The sequence below is a fragment of the Oncorhynchus tshawytscha genome, linkage group LG19, assembly GCF_018296145.1.
Source record: "Oncorhynchus tshawytscha isolate Ot180627B linkage group LG19, Otsh_v2.0, whole genome shotgun sequence".
Lineage (NCBI taxonomy): Eukaryota > Metazoa > Chordata > Actinopteri > Salmoniformes > Salmonidae > Oncorhynchus > Oncorhynchus tshawytscha.
In genome coordinates, this window is record NC_056447.1 from 41365500 (window position 1) to 41379863 (window position 14364).

General features: G+C 42.5%; 1 protein-coding gene across 1 annotated transcript in view; it reads left to right on the top strand.

Moving 5' to 3' along the window:
- Positions 1 to 1043: 1043 nt before the first annotated feature.
- Positions 1044 to 14364, top strand: part of LOC112218782 (solute carrier family 45 member 3) — a 59093-nt gene continuing 45772 nt past the window's right edge. The window contains exon 1 of the mRNA XM_024379910.2: positions 1044 to 1195. The gene's annotated coding sequence lies outside the window, so the exon portion shown is untranslated. The remainder of the gene's footprint in view (positions 1196 to 14364) is intronic.

The window sequence follows — 14364 nt, forward strand, 5'->3', positions numbered from 1 at the left end:
TTCACACTGTTGATTGATGGGAAAGTGGGGCTTCTTCTCTACCAAGCAGGATTCATATTTAACTCCTCTGAGAATGAACTTGTACTGAATCTTGAGCTTATATCTTTATTAAAACAATTTAATAATTGCTTTGTTATTGTGTAAAATTGAGTTTAGGGGTTATTGTTAGTACAAGTTGAATAAGGATCATTCAACAATGTGTTAATACATGTTATTACAATTATTACAATGTTATTCCTATTGAATTACTACACAGACACGAGCTACTCAGTGAAGTTGTACCCCCTCTGAATAGCACAATACATCCTGTCTCCAGAAGAGACTCCTATTGGCTCAGAGAAGCCAACAACAGTGTTTTGTGTTCTGTTACTGTGCCCATGTGGATGCTTGACACAAGCTTATGATGGTCATGCATATAAACTATAAGAAACTAAAACAATTATACAGTGAAAATGAATTTTAATGGAATGTTCCCAACCTCACCATCTTTTAATTGAAGTCTAGGGAATGGCCTCCAGGGGGCTAGATGTGACTGCATTACACAAAGCATGGAGGTGACCACAAGGCTATTCAACTCTGCCTGCATTGGCTTCCTAGTGTTATTAGTTCCCCAACTCCTTAATTAAACCTCTGGCCAGGCAACATGATGGTTCAGATGGTATTCAACATGTCTTCTGAACTTGTTTGACAATGAAGTAGAGGGAGTGTAGTGTAAAATAGTTGTGAAATACAGTATGTTTCCCCTCTGTGTTTGAGTCGGTATTTAGAAATAATGCAGGATGTGTCTTTAAAGCCACAAATTCCCTGTTGTGTTCAACACACATTTGACCCTCAAAATAAAGTGATTCAACTGTCCATGTTACATTGAGTCAGTATCTGATACTACATCGTATAATTGATAGTTGATACATCGTGTCATCATATTATTACAAGTGGAGCGAAAAACAAACAGGAGGATACTTTGTAGAAAAAATATCGGCTTCATAAAATCCAGAATGAAGTCTTGCCTACCATTGAGCGTCTCAGCATTCCTCCCGAAAACAGTCGCATCCATCCTCCCATAATCTCTCTCCTCTCTCCATAGTATTCCTGAACGTCACAGCAGAGTCCCAAGTTCCTAAAAGTTGGGCAACGACTGAACTTCAAGAATAGTGGACAAGTTGCTGCATAGATTTACGGGAGTTTTGTAGAAAAGGTAGGCCGAAAGTATTTCGCTATTCTATCTAATAATTTGCCGTTCTTGTATTTTTTTGGTGTGCCACATACTTTCCGCTTGTTTCCAAATGTAGCGCCGCAGCTCGCTATAGCTGGACTACTAATATGTAAATCGTATTCATTGTATCTTTATAACTTCCGCTTTATACAATGTTAAATGCGCCCACTGCATGAGTTTGCTTTTGAAAAACATAATGATTTGAAGTCCTCTCGCGGTTATGGTCTGTCTATCGAACCTAAATCAATGTGATAATGATGTTCCAGTCGAAATGATCACGACGTTGTGGCTTTTGACGTCCTGATGTTTTATACCGGCTTAGTTGCCATATAGGCTTATTTGATTTATATGAATTGATATTGTGCCATGGTAGCAACGATTGCGTACATTTTGTCTTCGCTGTAAACATTTGGACTGTTGGCGAGAACTCTGCAGCTTTGACACATGGGTGAGGGGGAGGAGCCATTTGGAAGTACACTATGTATACAAATGTATGTGGACACCCCTTTAAATTAGTGGATGTGGCTATTTCAGCCACACCCGCTGCTGACAGGTGTGCACGAACGAGCACACCGCCATGCAATCGCCATATACCAACATTTACAGTAATGGCCTCACTGAAGAGCTCAGTGACTTTCAACGTGGCACCATCATAAGATGCCACCTTTTCCAACAAGTCAGTTCATCAAATGTCTGCCCTACTAGAGCTGCCCCTGTCAGCTGTAAGTGCTGTTATTGTAAAGTGGAAATGTCTAGGAGCAACACAGGCTCAGCTGTGAAGAACAGGACCGCCGAGTGCTGAAGCGCGTAGTACATAAAAAGCGTCTGTCCTTGGTTGCAACTCTCACTACCAAGTTCCAAACTGGCTCTGGAAGCAACGTCAGCACAATAACTGTTTGTCTGGAGCTTCATGTAATGGGTTTCCATGACCGAGTTGCCGCACACAAGCCTAAGATCAACATGCGCAATGCAAAGCGTCGACTGGAGTGGTGTACAGCTGCCATTGGACCCCGGAGCAGTGGAAATGCGTTCTCTAGAGTGATTAATCACGCTTCAACATCTGGCAGTCCGACAGACGAATCTGGGTTTGGTGGATGCCAGGAGAACGCTACCTGCCCCAATTAGAACACGTATGCGGAGTTGAGCGGTTGGTATATCCCGCTCATTGCTCACCTGCGCTCCTTGTCCTTTCCTAAAAACCACTCCCGCCCCAAATTCGCTCCATTCATTAAAATCACAATTTAACCAACACCCATCTATTTTTGTGACTACCTGGACCTACCAATTGTTTTTTAAGTATTGAAACTAAACCATATGGATTTTAATTAAAAGGATTTTAATAAACATGACAAGGTGAATGTTAGAAGTGAACATAATTTCAAATAGCCTACATGTCATATTAAACAGCATATAAACACTTTAAATAGGTGAGGAGCCAAACAGGGAGCCTGAGAAGGAACGAAAATGAATAATTTATTCTATATTATTTAAATTATTTCAAGACTATACGTCAAAAAGAAATACACTGTGAAGCATTTGCGAGTGCGACACAATAGTCTGGTGGGGACATAAAGAGCTCAGCATTTAATTAAACAACATTTCATTGTATTAAATTATTATAGTCTATACATTGCGCATAAAGGTTGTGACTTACTTAGAATTAAATACTTTTTTTGTCTATGTGGCCATGATTCTACCTACAAACAAAGGCCTCTTTCCCTCTGCATAATTGAGTGTTTTATTAATGTTTCAGCGAAATACAGAATTATTTTCGGTCCTATTGCCAGGGTCTATTTCTCCTCTTCTGTTCTTATCTGTTTTGCTCTGTTCTCGGCTAGTTTCTGTACAGTCCAGTTATAACATCATCAAATTAGCATCTCACTTCCCAACCTATTCTTCCTAACATTTAACAAGTATTGAAATTAACTAAGGTTACGTTTTAGGATCCTGTTATTAACGTGTATTAGGCTAAGAATCAACATCCAAGAATCACTCAGCCTGCTCAGTAATAAGCTGATTATCCCTTCGTAATAACACATTGTAAAAAGGGATTTTTACAAGTTCCTATTCTGAATATGCCTGCAGGGCCTACACTCAGTATGTATGAAACACATTGGTAGACACTGACAGACACAGTATGTAAAGTACCCTGGGCCATGGTTGTTCACTGAGCCTGTAGCAGCCAGTCAGAGAGCCTTGGGTTGATCTCCTTAGGGCCACATCTGCTCCATCCTGGGGGAAAAATGTCCTTCACCCTGAATGCTCCTGCTAGACCAGCTGAAATCTGCTCCCTAATGCTGTAGAGAGCAGGAAAATCACACCCCACCCGGCAAGCTACTTAAAGCTACTCAAGACCTTTAAACACACACATATTGGCCTAGCCCTAGGCCTGTATCTCGTGCTACTCCATGATGTTAACTGTAGCCGCATTTATTATTGAAGTCTGGCTCTAAGATAAGTTAAGCATGACCCCTGTGAGTGAAATTAGCTCAACGCCTTTCACTAAGAGCAGCTGAAAAAAGTGTTGTGGTAGCTATAAGAAGCTATTCATCCACTAAGCTCTTCTTCCTGTTTAAAGCCTTGTATGCTATGCTCATATCATACACTAAATTGCCAAAAGTATGTGGACACCTGCTCGTCGAACATCTCATTCCCAAATCATGGGCATTAATATGGAGTTGGTCCCCCTTTGCTGCTAAAACAGCTTCCACTCTTTTGTGAAGGCTTTCCACTAGATGTTGGAACATTGCTGCTGGGACTTGCTTCCATTCAGTCACAAGAGCATTAGTGAGGCCGGGCACTGATGTTGGGCGATTAGACCTGGCTCGTAGTCGTCTTTCCAATTCATCCCAAAGGTGTTCAATGGGGTTGAGGTCAGGGCTCTGTGCAAGCCAGTCAAGTTTTTCCACACCGATCTCGACAAACTATTTCTGTTTGGACCTTGCTTTGTACACAGGGGCATTGTCATGCTGAAACAGGAAAGGGCATTCCCCAAACTGATGCCACAAAGTTGAAAGCACAGATTCGTCTAGAATGTCATTGTATGCTGTAGCGTTAAGATTTCCCTTCACTGAAACAAAGGGTCTTACCCAAACCATTATTCCTTCTTCACCAAACTTTAGAGTTGGCATTATAAATTCGGTCAGTAGCGTTCTCCTGGCATCCGCCAAACCCAGATTCATCTGACGGAATGCCAGATGGTGAAGCGTGATTAATCATTCCACAGAACGCATTTCCACTGATCCAGAGTACAATGGTGGCGAGCTTTACACCACTCCAACCAGGGGCAAGTGTTTAAATTATGCAGTATTAGCAATAGCAAAATAAGAGTCTGGTAGTAGCAGTTGTGATGTGTGTAACGTGAGTGTGTGTGTAGCACTGTTTAAAGTAGATGTCCTGGATGGGTGGGATCATGGCCCCAGTAATGTACTGGGCCATCATCACCACCCGACTGGCTCCAAGCAGCAAAGTCTAGGCCTTTATCCTTTGTCAATGTGTGAGTTAATCTCTTAGGCTACATAGCGTGAGTTCATTTCTTTAATCAGTGGAATATTCTTAGTTATCTTTGTCTTTGGGCAAACAGACCAATTAGGCTCCATGCTTTCATTGCTGAGTTGGATGTCCCTTCAGCTGTAATCATAATAAACATCATGACATTATTTGTTGTTACAAGAGTGGGGAAACGCACTGTAAAAGTTAAATGTTAAGGCAAAAACTAAGTGTTGTATTCTCTCGTTATTTCTTGATGTTTTGCCCCTAGAGGGTAACAATCCTCAAACCAATTCCTGCACCGTAATTGAGGAAACCGTTGTGTTCTGGAATGCACATTATTGGATCACCATCCATAACTCACAGCAGGGTCGTCTGGTCCATGAAATCTCCTACTGGACCATTCATTATGAGGAGCTGAGGAGCACAAAAGCATTTCTCAGCCCTCTCCAGTCCTCAAGGTCAGAGTCCACACAGCTTCCCTCTAATAGTCTGCTGTAGCCAGCTGGGATGAAGAAAATGCAGTCTAGCTGTGGCTTCTCTAATCGGCCAAATCAATAAGCCAGATGACAGCTAACCTAGCTCGGAAAGTCTCCTTTGTGTCCCACCTGATAGTTCTACATCGTCTTGTTCTATGTTTTATGTTTTCTCCCTTTTAAATTTTTTTGTTTTGTTGCTATGCCTTTTGTGTAGATGTGTTTCGTGGCTGACTTTTCAGGATTCTTGAAGGTGCTCATCGGTGTTAGAGATAAGATGAAGAGCGCTATGTACATTTTGTGTTTACTCTGGTATCCAGAGGATGAGAAACATAAGTGGGGTTTGATGCACATGGGTGAACACCTCACAGCGTGTATGACCTCTGACTGCTTGTATTTTTATTTATTTATTTCACCTTTATTTAACCAGGTAGGCCAGTTGAGAACAAGTTCTCATTTACAATTGCGACCTGGCCAAGATGAAGCAAAGCAGTGCGACAAAAATAACAACACAGAGTTACACGTAAACAAACGTACAGTCAATAACACAATAGAAAAGAAAAATAGAAAAATCTATGTACAGTGTGTGCAAATGTAGAAGAGTAGGGAGGTAAGGCAATAAATAGGCCATAGAGCCATAGAGGCGAAATAATTACAATTTAGCATTAACACTGGAGTGGTAGATGTGCAGATGAGGATGTGCAAGTAGAAATACTGGGGTGCAGATGAGCAAGAGTGTAAGTAATAATATGGGGATGAGGTAGTTGGGTGTGCTATTTACAGATTGGCTGTGTACGGGTACAGTGATCGGTAAGCTGCTCTGACAGCTGATGCTTAAAGTTAAAGAGGGAGATATAAGACTCCAGTTTCAGAGATTTTTGCAATTCACTCCAGTCATTGACAGTAGAGAACTGTAAGGAAAGGCGGCCAAAGTAAGCGTTGGCTTTGGGGATTACCCGTGCAATATACCTGCTGGAGCGCATGCTACGGTTGGGTGTTGCTATAGTGACCAGTGAGCTGAGATAAGGCTGGGCTTTACCTAGCAAAGACTTATACTTTCTTAGTTCTAAAAACTAAGACTTTCTTAGTTCTAAAAAAAGTGTAGAACTAAGAACAGATATAGCCCTTGGTTCACCCCGGACGTGACTGCCCTTGACCAGCACAAAAACACCCTGTGGCGTACTGCACTAGCTTCAAATAGTCCCTGCAATATGCAACTTTTCAGGGAAGTCAGGAACCAATATACACAGTCAGTTAGGAAAGCAAAGGCTAGCTTTTTCAAACAGAAATTTGCATCTTGCAGCACTAATTCCAAAAAGTTTTGTGACACTGTAAAGTCCATGGAGAATAAGAGTACCTCCTCCCAGCTGCCCACTGCACTGAGACTAGTCAACACTGTCACCACTGATAAATCCACGATAATCGAGAATTTCAATAAGACTTTCTCTATGACTGGCCATGCTTTCCACCTGGCTACCCCAAACCCGGCCAAGAGCTCTACACCCCCCGCAGCAACTGGCCCAAGCCCCCTCCGCTTCTCCTTCACCCAAATCCAGATAGCTGATGTTCTGAAACAGCTGCAAAATCTGGATCCTGACAAATCAGCTGGGCTAGACAATCTGGACCCTCTCTTCCTAAAATTATCCGCCGCCATTGTTGCAACCCCTATTTAACCTCTCTTTCGTATCGTCTGAGATTCCTAAAGATTTTAAAGCGGCCGCAGTCATCCCCCTCTTCAAAGGGGGAGACACTCTGGACCCAAACTGTTACAGACCTATATCCATCCTGCCCTGCCTTTCTAAAGTCTTCGAAAGTCAAGTGAACCAACAGATCACCGACCATTTCGAATCCCACCGTACCTGCTCCGCTATGCAATCTGTTTTCTGAGCTGGTCACCGGTGCACCTCAGCCACGCTCAAGGTCCTAAACAATATCATAACCGCCATCGATAAAAGACAGTACTGTGCAGCCGTCTTCATCGACCTGGCCAAGGCTTTCGACTCTGTCAATCACCACATTCTTTGTGGTCCCTATGCTTGTGTTAAAAATAACCACCCCGATATGTAATTAATATATATTTTTAGTGGTTGGGTAGCTAGACAATGTTTAGTTGATTACACACAGTGGTTAATGATATGGTTCTTCACTAATGTTAAAAGCATACATAAGCAGAACCTAATTATGTATCCATTGAAAAGCTATCTGTCTCTCCCTCACGATCCCCCAATGCTTTTGAGAGTAGGCTGAAGTACTCACACAACAATGCTCACTTCCTGGTTGAGAGAGAAATCAAAACCTAACTATTCTTCATGCCTCATTGCAGTCTTACACCCCCTCTCTCTGCATAATTCAATTTAGTGAATTTACTCAATTTCGCCCACTTGGTAAAGTGTGTTCATGGGCTTGGCATCTGAGGAGATTGAAGAGAATGCTGCAGGCATTCTCTCACGGAAGCAGGGAGGGGAGGGTACAAGGCACAAATTCCCCAGTAATGAGAAGCACATCTTCAGTCTGATGCTGTTCAAATCAAACCCCACACCACTGTCATGGCTGTCGTGGTGTGTCAAACTGAGACTGGGCCTCATAGCTAGGATAACACAGAGTCTTGTCCTCCGACCTTTTCCCATGGTGATAAGAACTTGGCCAGATGTTTGCAATACACACAAAGCCCCAGCCACACTACTTGAGTGAAGTGTGGTAGAAGGGGCTATAAAGTAAGTGTACTAGGGCTGACCCCATTTAGTCGACTGGTAGATTGTTTGGTCGATAGGCTGTTGGTCGACTGAGATTTCTTTAGTCGGGCATTCGCACATTTTTTTTCATGGAGCACAAGACATCTGTCTGATTCACGCCTGTCTCAGTAGACTAATTCATTGCAGAGGCCAAGGGGATGGCACAGTCCATCACTCTGAGACATGATACTGAAAATGTATATGGTAATATTGTTAAAATAATGGTGCAACACTAATGACTCAATTAATTTGAAACAAATGCGCCTTCTCCTGTGTTGAATATGGTCGCTGTCCGCGGTTCTGAAACATAATCTTCAGTGCTCTGTAGAATTGGCTCCTTTCCCTATGATGCTACGTGCATAATTGCAAAATGAACCAGCATATTGGGATTGAGAACAATGTGGTGGAAGCAGCAGCAGCAGAGATGAGGAAACAGCTCTTGTTTTAAGCCCTTTTTGGATGGGATTAGTTTTGCTGGGGGTGGTCAGGTAATGTAATTATGTGCACAAGCACAAAACATCACATCTGTCAATTTTGTTCCGTCCGAATCTGCCATGTCAGTAATCTGTACATGGCAGGAGAGTAACAATTCCAGACAGAATAACTCCAAGGTCCTCTGATAATACTAGTCCTGTGCGAATCAACATCCCTGTGTTCTGGGAGAAATGTCTATGTTTGGCAGGTGTTGCTCAAGGTTTCAGCAAGAAAACAATATTTGATTCGATACATTGAAAGAAGTTTTACGAATAGCCTATATATGAACGGCCTACATGTATCAACTTTCACAGTGAATGCTTTTGTTCATATGTTTTGTGCGTATGAGTTGAATATTTTCAAATGCATCAGTAAAAAACATTGTGCCTATTTATTGTAACCCTTGCTGTTAATAGATCGCAAAGCAGCATACAACTGACCTAAACATTTGGAAATTACAAGCTCACTTTCACATCCATTGCCTTAAAACGCATCTCAAGTGCAAGTGCACTGTTTAGCTCACATCTGAAGGCTTGGAGGCATGTAGGGCATCTACATGAGTTTGGAATCTGATTGATTGCTTCTTTTATACAGGTAACAAACTGAGATTAGGAGCACTCCCTTTAAGAGTGTGCTCCTAATCTCAGCTCGTTACCTGTATAAAAGACACCTGGGAGCCAGAAATCTTTCTGATTGAGAGGGCATTGGTTTTGTCTTGTCTTCCCACACACCTGTTTTCAATCCCTGTGTATTTAACCCTCTGTTTCCAGAGATTGTTATATGTCAGTGTTGTTTATGCCTTTGTTCGTTTATGTATGTAGATTTGGTCAAATACTTATTTCCCTCATTAAAATGCAAATCAATTTCTAACATTTTTGACATGCATTTTCTGGATTTTTTGTTGTTATTCTGTCTCACACTGTTCAAATAAACCTACCATTAAAATTATAGACTGATCATTTCTTTGTCAGTGAGCAAACGTACAAAATCAGCAGGGGATCAAATACTTTTTTCCTTCACTGTATATGCATCAAAATTTAAAAAAAATAATGATGAGCGAGCGTTGCACCTTTTCCTTTTCAGTAAATGTCTGACCAGTGAGTGAATCACCAACATGCATGTGTCAGTATAAATCAACTACACATGCACATACAGTGGGGAGAACAAGTATTTGATACACTGCCGATTTTGCAGGTTCTCCTACTTACAAAGCATGTAGAGGTCTGTAATTTTTATCAAAGGTACACTTCAACTGTGAGAGACGGAATCTAAAACAAAAATCCAGAAAATCACATTGTATGATTTCTAAGTAATTAATTTGCATTTTATTGCATGACATAAGTATTTTATCACGTACCAACCAGTAAGAATTCCGGTTCTCACAGACCTGTTAGTTTTTCTTTAAGCCCTCCTGTTCTCCACTCATTGCCTGTATTAACTGCACCTGTTTGAACTCATTACCTGTATAAAAGACACCTGTCCACACACTCAATCAAACAGACTCCAACCTCTCCACAATGGCCAAGACTAGAGAGCTGTGTAAGGACATCAGGGATAAAATTGTAGACCTGCACAAGGCTGGGATGGGCTACAGGACAATAGGCAAGCAGCTTGGTGAGACGGCAACAACTGTTGGCGCAATTATTAGAAAATGGAAGAAGTTCAAGATGACGGTCAATCACTCTCAGTCTGGGGCTCCGTGCAAGATCTCACCTCGTGGGGCATCAATGATCATGAGGAAGGTGAGGGATCAGCCCAGAACAACACCACAGGACTTGGTCAATGACCTGAAGAGAGCTGGGACCACAGTCTCAAAGAAAACCATTAGTAACACACTATGCCGTCATGGATTAAAATCCTGCAGCGCACGCAAGGTCCCCCGGCTCAAGCCAGCGCATGTCCAGGCCCGTCTGAAGTTTGCCAATGACCATCTGGATGATCCAGAGGAGGAATGGGAGAAGGTCATGTGGTCTGATGAGACAAAAATATAGCTTTTTGGTCTAAACTCCACCCGCCGTGTTTGGAGGAAGAAGAAGGATGAGTACAACCCCAAGAAAACCACCCCAACCGTGAGGCATGGAGGTGGAAACATCATTCTTTGGGGATGCTTTTCTGCAAAGGGGACAGGACGACTGCACCATATTGAGGGGAGGATGGATGGGGCCATGTATCGCGAGATCTTGGCCAACAACCTCCTTCCCTCAGTAAGAGCATTGAAGATGGGTCGTGGCTGGGTCTTCCAGCATGATAACGACACACAGCCAGGGCAACTAAGGAGTGGCTCCGTAAGAAGCATCTCAAGGTCCTGGAGTGGCCTAGCCAGTCTCCAGACCTGAACCCAATAGAAAATCTTTGGAGCGAACTGAAAGTTCGTATTACCCAGCGACAGCCCCGAAACCTAAAGGATCTGGAGAAGGTCTGTATGGAGGAGTGGGCCAAAATCCCTGCTGCAGTGTGTGCAAACCTGGTCAAGAACTACAGGAAACGTATGATCTCTGTAATTGCAAACAAAGGTTTCTGTACCAAATATTAAGTTCTGCTTTTCTGATGTATCAAATACTTATGTCATGCAATAAAATGCAAATGAATTACTTAAAAATCATACAATGTGATTTTCTGGATTTTTGTTTTAGATTCCGTCTCTCACAGTTGAAGTGTACCTATGATAAAAATTACAGACCTCTACATGCTTTGTAAGTAGGAAACACTGCCGATTTTGCAGGTTATCAAGTACTTGTTCTCCCCACTGTACCTGGACTTTTTGTTACTTTCACACACAGAAACTAGTATTGCTACTATACAAATGATTCATACTCACCATTGATTGTCAGAAAGACCAGTGAATGACAGCGGTTAAGAGTGGACTGCAAAGGAATTATAATCATTTGGTTGTTGTTACATTGTATGAGGTAGGCCTATGTGCTGTGCTGGATTGAGCAAGATCATAGATCTAAAGAAATGTTCTTGCTCACGTGTTCCTGACATGTTTTTCTCCTGTATTAGACCTGTAATTCCCCATCAGAAATTGGATGAATGGCCATTGTGCTCCTGTGACACATGGCTTCTGCTCCTTCTCACACTCTCATGTACCTGAAATGGAAGGGAATTTCTGTACTCGGTGAACCATGAGAGAGGCCTATTTAGTGAGGTGATTTTAAGTCTTTCTTTATAATAAGGTTAGGCCTAGTGATGGGATTTCTGCCAATGCCAGCAATAGACAATTTGATATGAACTTGACCATTTGATGTCTAGTGTAGTGTCTGTTTGAAAGTGTTTATGAGAGGCTAATCAAAGTAAAGGAAGGAAATCTTTAACTTGGTTGCTTTTTCCATTCTGTGGATGCCTTTTGTGTGTTGGAGCTGACGATTGACATGCCTTATGTCCCACCCGACTTTGGCTTCTCCGCTGTATCTCTGTTATGGGTTGGGCTCACTATGCCAGTTATGTTTCAAAGGCTTTTTTCTCCTTTTGATTTTGTGTTGTAATGACTTTATGTCTGTATGTGTGTGAGGGAGTGGTGTGATGAGAACGCTGCTGCTAATAAACACACAAAGCAATTGTGTGTCTGTACATGAATATCCATATGGGGCAGAGCATCCGTTCCTGGGTTTCACCATCTGGTTCTGTGTAGCGTTTGACTGAGGCGTTAATCATTGGGTCATAAGGCTCTCTGCAGTCTGACAGCAGCTGGAGACATGGACCTGTGGATGTCCCACCAATATCGAGCCACAGCCAAACTCTGGGTCCCTCTCGTTCTGAAGACAGATCTGTGTGAGGTCGTGGCCCTACACTCCCAGCATACTTAACAGAAACATCTAGAAGGGTTACACATGTGCGCCACGACTCCCAATCCCAGGAACTTCACACAGATCCCGGCAAACACATGTTGAAGTGTTCCCCAATGCATCAGAGATATACAGATTTCATTCAGCAGTGGACTATTATGAATGCATCTCTGGTATAGGCCCATGAGTGCTGTCTGTTGGGTCTGTTGGGTCTGTAATTGTCACACCCTGACCTTAGAGAGGCTTTTTTATTCTCTATTTGGTTAGGTCAGGGTGTGACTTGGGTGGGCAAATCTATGTTTCTATTTCTTTGTTGGCCTAGTATTGTTCCCAATCAGAGGCAGCTGTTTATCGTTGTCTCTGATTGGGGATCATGCTTAGGCAGCCCTTTTTCCCACCTTAAGTTGTGGGATCTTGATTTTGTTAGTTGCTGTATAGCCTGCAGAACTTTACGTTTGTTGATATTTTGTTGTTTTTTGCTGTTCATCAAAATAAAGAAAGATGTGCACTTACCACGCTGCACCATGGTCTCATTCCAACAACAGACGTAACAGTAATAGGTAGTGAGTTATCAAAATGGTGGCCTGTTTTTTCCCAGCAGCTTAACTAATGTCCTGCAGTGAGGCTCCTTTTCACAGAGAAATCACACTAATAAGTGTTGTCTTTCCCTGGGGCCAACAGTACTACTTCATTGTCACAGTCTCTCATGAGCTCTCCCAAACTAATAAGCTAATTATTTAGAGCAAGCAGAGAACAATATAGCTGGTTACTTGCAAGGAAATCTCTAAGAATGGAAGCCAGGATCTGTGCTTAAGTTAATGTGCAGAGCTGCGTTTTAGCATCAGAATCATCAACCCGCTGTAATGAACCATGAACAACTTTAATTAGACTAGATTAACATCTACACTTCTGTGAGATAGTACTTCTATGAAGGTCTATAGTCTTAAGGTAAAGGCCTATGTATACTTGTCATATGTTCCGATTTGAGTCCTTTGGGCATTGTGGAGAAAGACTCCAGCTGGATATAGAAATGAGACTGGGTGGAACTCAGTTCCTTGGTGATTTGACTCAGCACCAACCTCATTATTTACTCAGCACCAACTTCATTATTTGTTAAAGACCCAGCAACTTGGATGGCGCCGACAGAGAGGGTTGCCTCGCTTCGCGTTCTTAGGAAACTATGCAGTACTTTTTTAAATGTATTATCTCTTACACTGTTACCCCAGGAAATCTTAAGTCTTATATCATACAGCCGGGAAGAACTATTGGATATAAGAGCAACGTCAGTTTACCAACATTACGACCAGGAATATGACTTTCCCGAAGTGAATTTGGACCACCACCCAGGACAATGGATCGGATCCCAGTAGGCGACCCAAAACAACGGCGCCGCAGAAGGGGCAGACAGCGCGGTCTTTGGTCAGACTCCGTAGATGGGCACATTGCTCACCTCTCCCGAGTATAATACTCGCCAATGTCCAATCTCTTGACAACAAGGTAGACAAAATTTGAGCAAGGGTTGCCTTCCAGAGAGACGTCAGAGATTGTAACATTCTCTGTTTCACGTAAACATGGCTCACTAGGAATACCTAATCAGAGTCGGTAGAGCCACCCGGTTTCTTCACGCATTGTGCCGACAAAAACAAACATCTCTCTGGTAAGAAAAAGGGCGGGGGTGTATGCCTTATGATTAACGACTCATGGTGTGATCATGACAACATACAGGAACTCAAGTCCTTTTGTTCACCTGACCTAGAATTCCTTCCAATCAAATGCAGACCGCATTATCTACCAAGAGAATTCTCTTCGATTATAATCACAGTCCTATATCCCCCCAAGCAGACACCTTGATGGCCCTGAAAGAACTTCATTGGACTCTATGTAAACTGGAAACCACATATCCTGAGGCTGCATTTATTGTAGTTGGGGATTTTAATAAGGCTAATCTGAAAACAAGGCTCCATAAATTTGATCAGCATATTAAATGCGTGACCCGGGCTGGCAAAATTCTGGATCATTGCTACTCTAACTTCCGCGACGCATACAGAGCCCTCCCTCACCCTCCTTTTATGTGGACTGGGATATGTTCTGGATAGCCTCAGACAGCAACATGTGGTAGGCTTGATTACCAACGATGACGAGACGGCCTACAGGGAGGAGGTGAGGGCCCTCGGAGTGGGGTGTCAGGAAAATAA